The sequence below is a fragment of the Myotis brandtii genome, unplaced genomic scaffold, assembly GCF_000412655.1.
Source record: "Myotis brandtii unplaced genomic scaffold, ASM41265v1 scaffold240, whole genome shotgun sequence".
NCBI lineage: Eukaryota > Metazoa > Chordata > Mammalia > Chiroptera > Vespertilionidae > Myotis > Myotis brandtii.
This window is the reverse complement of record NW_005359064.1, coordinates 5,706,646-5,716,379: the sequence shown is the minus strand read 5'-3', so window position 1 is coordinate 5,716,379 and position 9,734 is coordinate 5,706,646. Positions and strand designations below refer to the sequence as shown.

Below are 9,734 nucleotides of genomic sequence, written 5' to 3'. Positions count from 1 at the left end.
CCGGCATGCAGCGGGGCCCTCGGGGCCTGTCCGGAAGAGGATGCTCAGCCGGAGGGGCGGGGCCGCGAAGAGCGGCGCGGGGCACGCCGGGACTGGGAGTGTGTGGCTGAATGGACTTGGGTACGCGAGAGCGCGTGGGGAAGGGAGGGCTGGTCGCAGCTCTGGAGGCAGAGGCGGTGCTGTTTGGTGGAAAAACTTAGGCCAATGGTAGACGCTTCCTGCTCCCTCGGCTCTGAGCGAGGCGGAGTCCGGGTCACTTATTTGCTTTTCACCGCATTTACAACTTTTGAATTAGCGAATAGACTGTAAGCTCCTTTGAGCAGACTGCGTCCCAGCGCTAACCAGTTCTGGCACCTAGTAGGTGCTCGGCACGGCGGCCCGACACCCTCGTTAACCGAGCTATTTAGCAAACTCCGGGGCCTGTCCTGGACCGGAAGTGACTTCTGCCCAGCCCCTGCCCTCTGAGGACGAATAGGATGAGTGCGCGGAGAGACAGGCGGTCCGAGAAGAGCGGGGCCGCCGAGGAAACGGTCTGGCGCACCAGGGAGTCCAGGAAAGTCTCCTTGGGTGGTTCAGTTGCTTCTGTGCCAGACGCAGACGGATTCCTGCGAGAAGGAAGGACGGAGCGTGCTCCCGGTTGAGGAAAGCGTAGTGAGGAAGACATGGTGTGACTGCTTAAGATCTATAGGGAAAGGAGCCCTGTCTGGCCATGTGAAGGAAAATCATAAGATTTAGTGTTCGTGGACCAATGGGTGGGTCAAAGGGTGCTAGATGGGAGTTGGGATTTATTTTCGATGCATCTGTGATTAAGGGTAACATGTAAATTAAAAGGAAGAGACTACTGTGAGCATTGCCTGAGGAGGTGGTGGGCGCCACTGGCTGGGGATTAGTGAAGATTTTAGGGAGCCAAATCCTGACCTGGGCCAGCAGAAGTCGGAGGTACATCTGTGACAAGATGCTGTATTTTGGCAATAATAATTTAGGGATTGCTTTTGCTATTTTCCCTCCCATTTCTAGCAGGTAGCCAGGACTTGTAAATCACTTTTCAGGATTTTTGTAGGATAGGAAGTCTTTTTTTTTTTTTAAGGTTTAACAGATCTTTCTTCTTTTTTTCTGTTTTCTTTTTAAAATTTATTGGGGTGACATTAGTTAATAAGATATAGGTTTTAAGTCTACATTTCTGTGATACATGATGTGTATATTGCATTGTGTGCCCACCACTCCAAGTCAGGTCGTCTTCCATCACCATATCTTTGCCCCTCTTTACTCTTTACTAACCCCGCTCCCATTCCCCTCTGGAAACCATCATACTGTGGAAGTCTTTTTTTCAAAACCTAATCCAGGGATGCGGAAAATTCAAATTACTATAGAAGGCAGGTAGGTAACTTCAGTCAGTAAAGGGCTCAGGTGTGACGTCACTTGATACCCATCCGCCACCCAAAAATTAAGCATGGACTACTCTTCTAGAGTTGCTTCTGAAATGCAGCCCCATCTTTCCTTCAGGACCCACTGATGATCTGGAGTTTTGACCAGAAGCTAAGACGGGCAGCCCTTGGACTAAATTCAGTGGGTAGACCAGAGCTGATGTCTATACACCCTGCACCAAACTGATGGTGAGAATATTGAAGCACTTCATGGTAAACAGTCTCATAGTAATTGTGCTATATGTTACAATTAGTTAATATAAATTTTTAATATAAATTCACTGGTTTGTACTAACAGTTTTAGGATATAGAAAATGGGCATTCTGTTGTAGTGACATTTGAGAAACATTGATGACATAGTTTGGCCTGTGTTACCGAAGGGACTGTGGCTAACAAAACACAAATTGCTTTAGGAGAATCACTAGCTTACAATAATTTTGTTAGCACATTGGAAGAAATTAAAGTTTCATACATTAAGTATTTGAAAACTTAAAACTCCCAAAAATGTTATCAAAGTGAGAATAAAGCAATAAAAAAGACTTAGAAGGTACTATTGGAATTTTTAGCACTATATAATAAAATATATTTAAACATTTTCACAAAAGTATTTACTAGAACTTTTAAAGGAATAATATTGATATGGACATGTGTACTATGGACCTGTTTGTTGCAAAACACAGGTGTACCACAATGAGAAAACATAATCAAGGCAATACATTTTAAAGCATCCTCAAAGAAGCTTCATTTGCTTCACATAAAAGTGTTTTAATATTTTGCTTACTCTTACCATTTGCAACAGCATGGATGGACCTAGTGGGTATTCTGCTAAGTGAAATAAGTCAGAGAAAGACCAATACCATATGATTTCACTTATATGTGGAATCTAAAGAACAATATAAATGAACAAACAAAACAGAAACAGGCTCTTAGCTACAGAGAACAGACTAATGGTTGATAGAGGGGAGGGGACTTGGGGGACTGGGTGAAAAAGGTGAAGGGATTAATTAATAATTACAAAATAGTCATGGGGATATAAAGTAACAAAATAGTCATGGGGGTATAAAGTAACAAAATAGTCATGGGGTATAAAGTACAGCTTAGGGAGTATAGTCATACATAACTATGTATAGTGCCAGGTGGGTACTGGAAACAGTGAGGGAAGAAGCACATTGTAAAGTATGTGATTGTCTCACCATTATGCTGTACACCTGAAATGAATATAAAATAATACTGAATGTAAACTGTAATTGAAAAAAATAAAAAAATTGCTTAAAACACAAATGTCAAGATTTTGAAGATAATGGTTTTTGTTGAGCTTATGGCACTTAGAATCACATTGAATACAATGTATTGAACTTTGGAGAGCCAAAAATATTATATTTCATTGAAAAATATTTCCACAATATTTTCATTGAGATTTTACAACAATTTTTAAAAAGTTATTGGATTTTGTACAAAAATGCCATTGTAATGCTAGAAAGAATCTGGAGTTTTAGCCAAAAGTCTGGGGAAAAAATTGAAGGTTTGAATTTGCCACTAAGTTATCAAATTTAATTAATTTTAGATAAAGCAATAGTAGTATAAGATCTAAGTCAAGTAATTAATCTTTTTCTCAATAAACTATTTATTGTCACATAGCAAATATTAACTGTGTCCTGGCTGGTGTGGCTCAGTTGGTTGGAGCATTGTCCCTAAGGGTCATGGATTTGATTTCCAGTCAGGGCACATACCCAGGTTGCAGGTTTGATCCTTGGTTGGGGCGTTTAAGGGAGGCAATTGATTGATTTTTCTTTCTCTCCATCTCACTTCCTCCTTCCTCTCTAAAATCAGTGGAAATGTCCTTAGGTGAGGATTTAAAAAAAAAAAACAGCTGCAATTTAAATAATGAAAAGTGAATCTTGATGGACAGCTTGAAGTGCTGGAGCTGTGAAAGCAGTTTGGGCCCTAGCAGGTTTGCTCAGTGGTTAGATCGTGGGCCCACCAACTGAAGGGTTGAGGGTTCAATTCCATCAAGGGCACGTACTCCTGATGTGTGTGTGTGTGTGTGTGTGTGTGTGTGTGTGTGTGAGAGAGAGAGAGAGAGAGAGAGAGAGAGAGAGAGAAGGAGGGAGGGAGGGAGGGAGGGAAGGAGAGAGAATTGTCAATTTGATTTTAAACATACAGAGTTTGATTTGCTAGCAATTGATCAGGCAGGAGAGATCTCATAAGCAGACCTGGTGCTTAGAGATGAGTTAGGCTTAGAAGAGTGTGAAGTTATCGTCTATAAGAGTAGATGTGATTTCCAAGGGAGAAAATAGAGAAAGAAACCAGGTTTAAGGGAAGACCCTGGGAGTGAGGGAGTCACCCATGTCTAAGGGTGGGAAGGAGGAGAAGCAGTCAGGAAACAGGACACTCAGTGGTTCAAGAAGTAGATGATTGCCCAGCTGGCATGGCTCAGTGGTTGAGCGTTGACCTATGAACCAGGAAGTCACAGTATGATTCCCGGTCAGGGCATATGCCCTCGTTGCAGGCTCGATCCCCAGTGTGGGGCTTACAGGAGGTAGCCAATCAATGATTCTCTCTCATCATTGATTTTGCTATCTCTCTCTCCCTCTCCCTTCCTCTCTGAAATCAACAAAAAAATATTTTTTAAAAAAGAAGTAGATGGTTGAATTAAGTAGATTATTCCTTTGGTAAGCTTTGTGGCATACTGGTTAGGATGAAAGTTTGTATGTTGCTGCAGAAATTCCAAAAATCAATATCATAAACCAGATGAAGTTCAGGTGACAGTATATCTTATTGCTTCACTCCCCTAGGGGTGGTGCTGTGATCCACAGAATCCAGTATGGCTCATCACCATTCTTCAGTTGGGCATGCCTTTCCTTTTAATGCAGAACCTGAAAGTTAAACACATTACTTCTGCTCATGTCCCATTTATTGGCTACAACCTAGTCTATGACCACACATTTGAAATGAGGCTCAGAAATGTAGTTTTATTATGGAAAGTTATGTGCTGGCTAAAAATCACAATTACCCTGGAGGAAGGGAGAGGAGGGAATACAGTAAACTTCTGGGCTTGGACAAAGATGAAGAGTAAGGAGCAATGGAAATATAATTGGAGAAGCCAGGCTTCATCATGGTTGTTAATATTGTTAACCTAAAAACAAAAGGCCTTTCAAAGCGAGAGGCGAACAGCATTTATTTAGATCAATAAGAATAGCTTTTCGGGCACACTGATTCAGGCAAAGCCCAAATAGTGTTCCAACTAGGAGACAAAGGCATTGGATATTTATGAGAAGGGGAAGGGGAACAATTACTCAACAGAAGGAAGGCATTTCTGTTGGTGCAGTTTAATTAACAGTGATATTAATTCTAAACAATATTTTAAATTTTCAGTCCAGTAGTTATATCAGTCTACTTTTTTGTGATCTTTGTAAAAAATTTTTTGCAAGGTTGCTTAGGCTCAGTCCAAAGGTTATTTTGCCCTGTTTTAAAACATTCCAGTGATTTGAGGTATGTCATGCAAGGCAGTTCCTCTGGCATGGCAGCTCTGGCTGCATTTTAAAGTGACTCTGTTTATATTGTTTCAATATATAGCAGATGTATGCTGAACTGGGCAGACCAGGGAAAATGGTTCTCTCAGCAGATATAGGCCTTCTATGTTTTTGAGGCAGAAGCTCTTCAGAAGGAAGGGAAAGAGGGTAGGAAAAGGAAGGCATGCAGGAGTTGGCCTGACTCCCAGGGAAGAATTCAGGAGGCTTTTTCCACTTTGGGGATCAGAGATCAGAGAATGCCCAAGAGACACCCAAGGCATGACTGCTCGGGTCAGCAAGGGTACCTGAGAAACCACCAGTAGAATATCTATCTGTCTATCATTTATCTAGCTGTTGATAGAGCAAGGAATTAGCGTATATGATCCATAAGGTGGGCAAGCAGACTAGAAATTCTTGGATGGAGGAAGGAGGCAGTCCACAGGAAGTATTTATTCTCCCTCAGGGAAACCTCAGTTCTGCTCTTAGGGCTTTCAGCTGATTGGATGAGGCTCACTCACATTATTGAAAATGATCGTTTAAAATTAAAGTAACTGACTGTAGATGTTAACTACATCTACAAAAAACCTTCACAGCAGCACCTAGATGAGTGTTTGAACAACTAGGTACTCCATCCTAACCTTGTTGACACATAAAACTCACTGTTATACTGCTTAACCCAAATTCCAAAGCCTGGGCATAGAATGTTGACATCACCAGATACAAGTCTAGGAATAAGATGTTTGTCTGAGAGGTACCAAACAGATTTTATTTTCTCTTTTCTGTGTTGGAACTGCTTTTTTAAATTTTAATTTATTTTTTAATGCCATTTTTGGTTACATCTTCTGATCTTTTTGTCAAGTTAAAAAAAAAAAGAGTACATAAAGTTTAATAAAACAAAATCCTTATTCTACCAAATAGAATCAACATTGCTAACAGATCACTTACAGACAAGGTTTGGTGCTTAAACGTACTTAAGAACTCCTTGTATTAATTTCTTCACTTCCCTGGATCCATCAGGATCCTCTCAATTGTACATGACAAAACAACAACAAAAACCCAAACAAAACAAACATCCCTGGCTGGTGTGCACATTGGTTAGAGCGTTGGCCAGTGCACCAGAGGGTCTCGGGTTTGATTTCTGGTCAAGGGCACGTACCTGGGTTGCAGGTTCAATCCCCAGCCCCAGTGAGGTGCCTGCATGAGGCAACCAATTGATGTGTCTCTCTCACATTGATGTTTTTTTCTCTCTTTCCCCCTCCCTCCCACTCTCTTAAAAAAAAATAAATGGAAAAAATATTCTGGGGTGAGGATTAAAACAAAACAAACAAAAAAACACAACAGTTTGAATAGGTTTGAGGAAAAAAACCTCTGGAATTATTTAGCTCACATAGATCTAAACAAAGATTGATCTAATTTTCTAAGGGCTTAGAAGATGTCAGACCCAATTTCTCTCCATCTATTTTCTGCTGTCTTTTGAATACAGGCCCCTCCTCAGAGTGACCTTCAAAAGTCCCAGGCTTCATAGTTTAAAGTCTAGCAGAAGGAGAGCTTTTGTCCTCCACACAGTTCTTACGAAAGCCCTGGAATTGAGTTTAATCAAATTGACTTGGACCAAGTGTTCGTTCCTGAACCATCACTGTGACCATAGGGGACAGAACAAATTGGCCATTAGTCTCATCCAAATCACGTGGATTGAGAATGTCCCAGGGGAGGTTGTATCTATGATGGAAAAATCAGGGTGCTACTTACAGAAGAGAGAGGAATGAATGCTGGGTGGCCAAAAAGAATGCATTCCGCTCCCCCCTCCACCCACACACCTGTCTGCAGCTTGCCACTGTGGAAAGAACATTGGATATAGAGTCCAACAGGCTCCCATTCCCATTCTGTTCCCATTCTGGCTCAAATATTTAATAGTCAACTTGATCTATTTAAAATATCTGAGTTTCAGTTTTTTGTTTGTTTTTTTTTTCAAATTAAAGAGTCACATTTATTGCAATCTGGGACTATGAGGGGCCATTCCCCAAATCTCATAGTAGTAAGATGGTCGAAAAACTAGACTTATATAGGCAAAGATCACAAAGGTATTGATTACATCCCAAGGTTTGGAATGAGGAACCTGGTTTGCAAAAAAAGCAGTTTACAGAAGCAGAAGCAGCATGTTATCTAAATTACAGTTTTGGGTCTCGGGGTCACTGAATTGACAGAAACACATTATCTAGAGCCCTCGGGTCTGGAATGAGGAACCTGGTCAGACTTAAGCATGTTATCTCAATTACAGTTTTGGGTCTCCGGAACTCTGAGTCAACAGGGACACTTAACTGGAGCCCTCTGACCTTGGGATAACTGTGCTGTCCTTCCCAGGTAAAGGAAAATGTGCTTTCTAAGACCAGTATGACCACAACCAATGGGATATTCACAGTACAATCAATAGGGTATTCAATCGAATGGGGGTGATTTATATAATTCAGAAAATCAAAATAACTTTTCTATTATTTTAGCAAACAAATAAGTACAGAAACCAAACAGCAGGGTTAAAGTTAAACTATAGTTTCTACCTGACATGATTGCTACCATACTTCATTCCCCACTGGTTTTATGTACCTGAGTCAAATCTTGGTGAGTTTCAGTTTTTTAATCTGTCAAAGAGAGGTGATGATATGCAGTTGTGGTGAAGATTAAGTGAAATGACCCATGTGAAAGCACCTTAGGAAAATGCCTGGTCTGGAAAGTCTAATGTTTGCTAATTTCCTTTTTTTTTATTAACTGAAGCTTCTTTGTAGCATCCAAAGGCAAATTTGCCTTTCTTGCAAAGAAAAGTTATGATAAGAATACGTAGTCATTACACTAGCTACCCCTTACTGAGTGTTTCCTGTTACTTGTGCTGTTAGGCAGGACCGCCTGGTATGGCTATGCAGACTGTGCTGCCCAGTTCCTCTAGGGCCAATCACACAGAATCTAATGAGGATGGCGCCACCTGGGGGTGGCAGTGCAGCAGTCCATGCCCTAATTCATTCCTCACGCTGACACTGAAGAAGGTACTATTAACCCCATTTTACAAAGAACTTTGTAACTTAGGTTAAGGAACTTTGCCAAGGTTCTTTGAGCATCAAATGACATGAACAAATGGAAGCCACACACTTCGGGGACACTTTACTGTGGCATTTAGAAAGAAATAATCTCAAAATACAGAATTACAACCTCTTTGGTTAAGTTTATTCCCACGTATCTCTTTTGTTGTTGTTGCAATGGTAAATGGGAGTTTTTTTAGTTTCTCTTTCTGAGAGTTCATTATTGGTGTGTGAAAATGCTCTGTATTTCCATTTCACGGTAACAACTTCATCAGTGGCTGCTCCTGGAAGCCCAGCGGCCGCCAGCCAGCTCCAGGCTGAATGCGTCTCTACTTCCTCAAGGGCGGCAGAAGCTGTCCCAGAGCCTCCCCTCCCCTCACTGGTGTGTTGCTGGGCCTAGGAGCCTGCACAGGTGGGCTGCATCCAGCCAGGCTCCCCCAACAGGGTGGCGGTCAATGCCTTATAATCCTTGGGCTGCAGCAGAATTCCTGATGGAACCTGGGGTGTCTTTGGCAGTAGAGACGCTGGGGGACATCCAAGAGGGAAGGAAATGCCAGAGGGGTGTCTTTTCTTGAGGCCGCTGGCTTCTCCAGCAAAGAGCCCTTCTCCCCTGCCGGGGAGGGGTGGTGGTACCTGGGGGCAGGTGCACAGGCCCAGCTGCTTTATCTACAGACGGTCCATTGGCTCTCTGTCAGCCCCGTGATTGGCTCTTCTCCACAGCACATGTGGCCCAAGCCTGTGTCCTCATTCCCTCCTCTGGATAATAGGCATCAGTTGCCTTTTCTCTCATTTGAGTGAGATGTAGGGGAATGGGGTGGGGAGGAGAGGGGGTTAGGTCTGTCTGCCCCTTTAAGAGAAGCCCCCAGCTGCAGCTCAGTGAGGGCCAGTGTTTTCCCCTAGGTCGCTTAGCACACTGGGCTGAGATGGAGCCATACCCCAGTGTTGTAAAGCCTTTCCCCTGACCGCTGTCCCCATCTGAGTGTGCTGTCCCCACTCTGGGACTGGTCAAAGGGCCTAGTGAAACTGGGGCGTAGAGGAGATTCCGCCCAGGGTTCCCTGTCCTCCCCTCCACCACACGTTGGTGGCATCTCTCCAAACCCCAGATCTGACAGCTGTTCCCTGTCTTAGAGTCTGGACACCTGGTGAAGTCTACATTTGGCAGCCCGGTGCCCCAGGCGCTGGGACCAGGGCTGGCCAAACTGTCCTGCTGGGATCCCCTCCATTCTTTTCTTTGCACAATTCTTCTGCACCCGTGCAGTTCCCAGAATTTGCCAACCTTTTCCTGGTCTTCCCCAGGCCAGGGCCTTTGCACAGGCTGCCCCTGCACCTGGAATGCCCTTACTCTTTCTTGTTCATCTAGCAAACCCAAGCCGTTGGTCACCTGCTTGTGAGAGGAGCCCAACAAGACTCCCTAAAGCCACGGCCTCCCTCCTGGATCCTCAGCTGTTTGGGCCACTTTGCTGGTACCAGAGAACCATATAACTTGTGCGATGACTCGTGTTTAGGTGTCACCACACTTCTTTGACTCCTGCGGAACACACGCAAGGCTTCACGTTAAAGGAGAATGGAGGTCACCCCGCAGGCAGGAGCCTTTCCTCGTCACAATTATAGAAGTGTAGGAATAGCCCTACTGGTTTGGCTCAGTGGATAGAGCATCAGCCTTCGGACTGAAGGGTCCCAGGTTCAATTCCGGCCAAGGGCACATGCCTGGGTTGTGGGCTCGATCCCCG

General features: G+C 43.4%; 1 long non-coding RNA gene across 3 annotated transcripts in view; it reads left to right on the top strand.

Moving 5' to 3' along the window:
• Window positions 1-363: 363 nt before the first annotated feature.
• LOC106726226 overlaps window positions 364-9,734 on the top strand; it is an 11,232-nt gene continuing 1,861 nt past the window's right edge. Inside the window, exons 1-2 of one of the 3 annotated variants that reach the window (XR_001362258.1) lie at window positions 364-752; window positions 1,504-1,637. This is a non-coding gene — a long non-coding RNA (uncharacterized LOC106726226). Of the gene's footprint in view, window positions 940-1,503; window positions 1,638-9,734 lie in introns of all 3 variants that reach the window. The other 2 variants (XR_001362257.1, XR_001362256.1) reach the window with 2 other exon arrangements.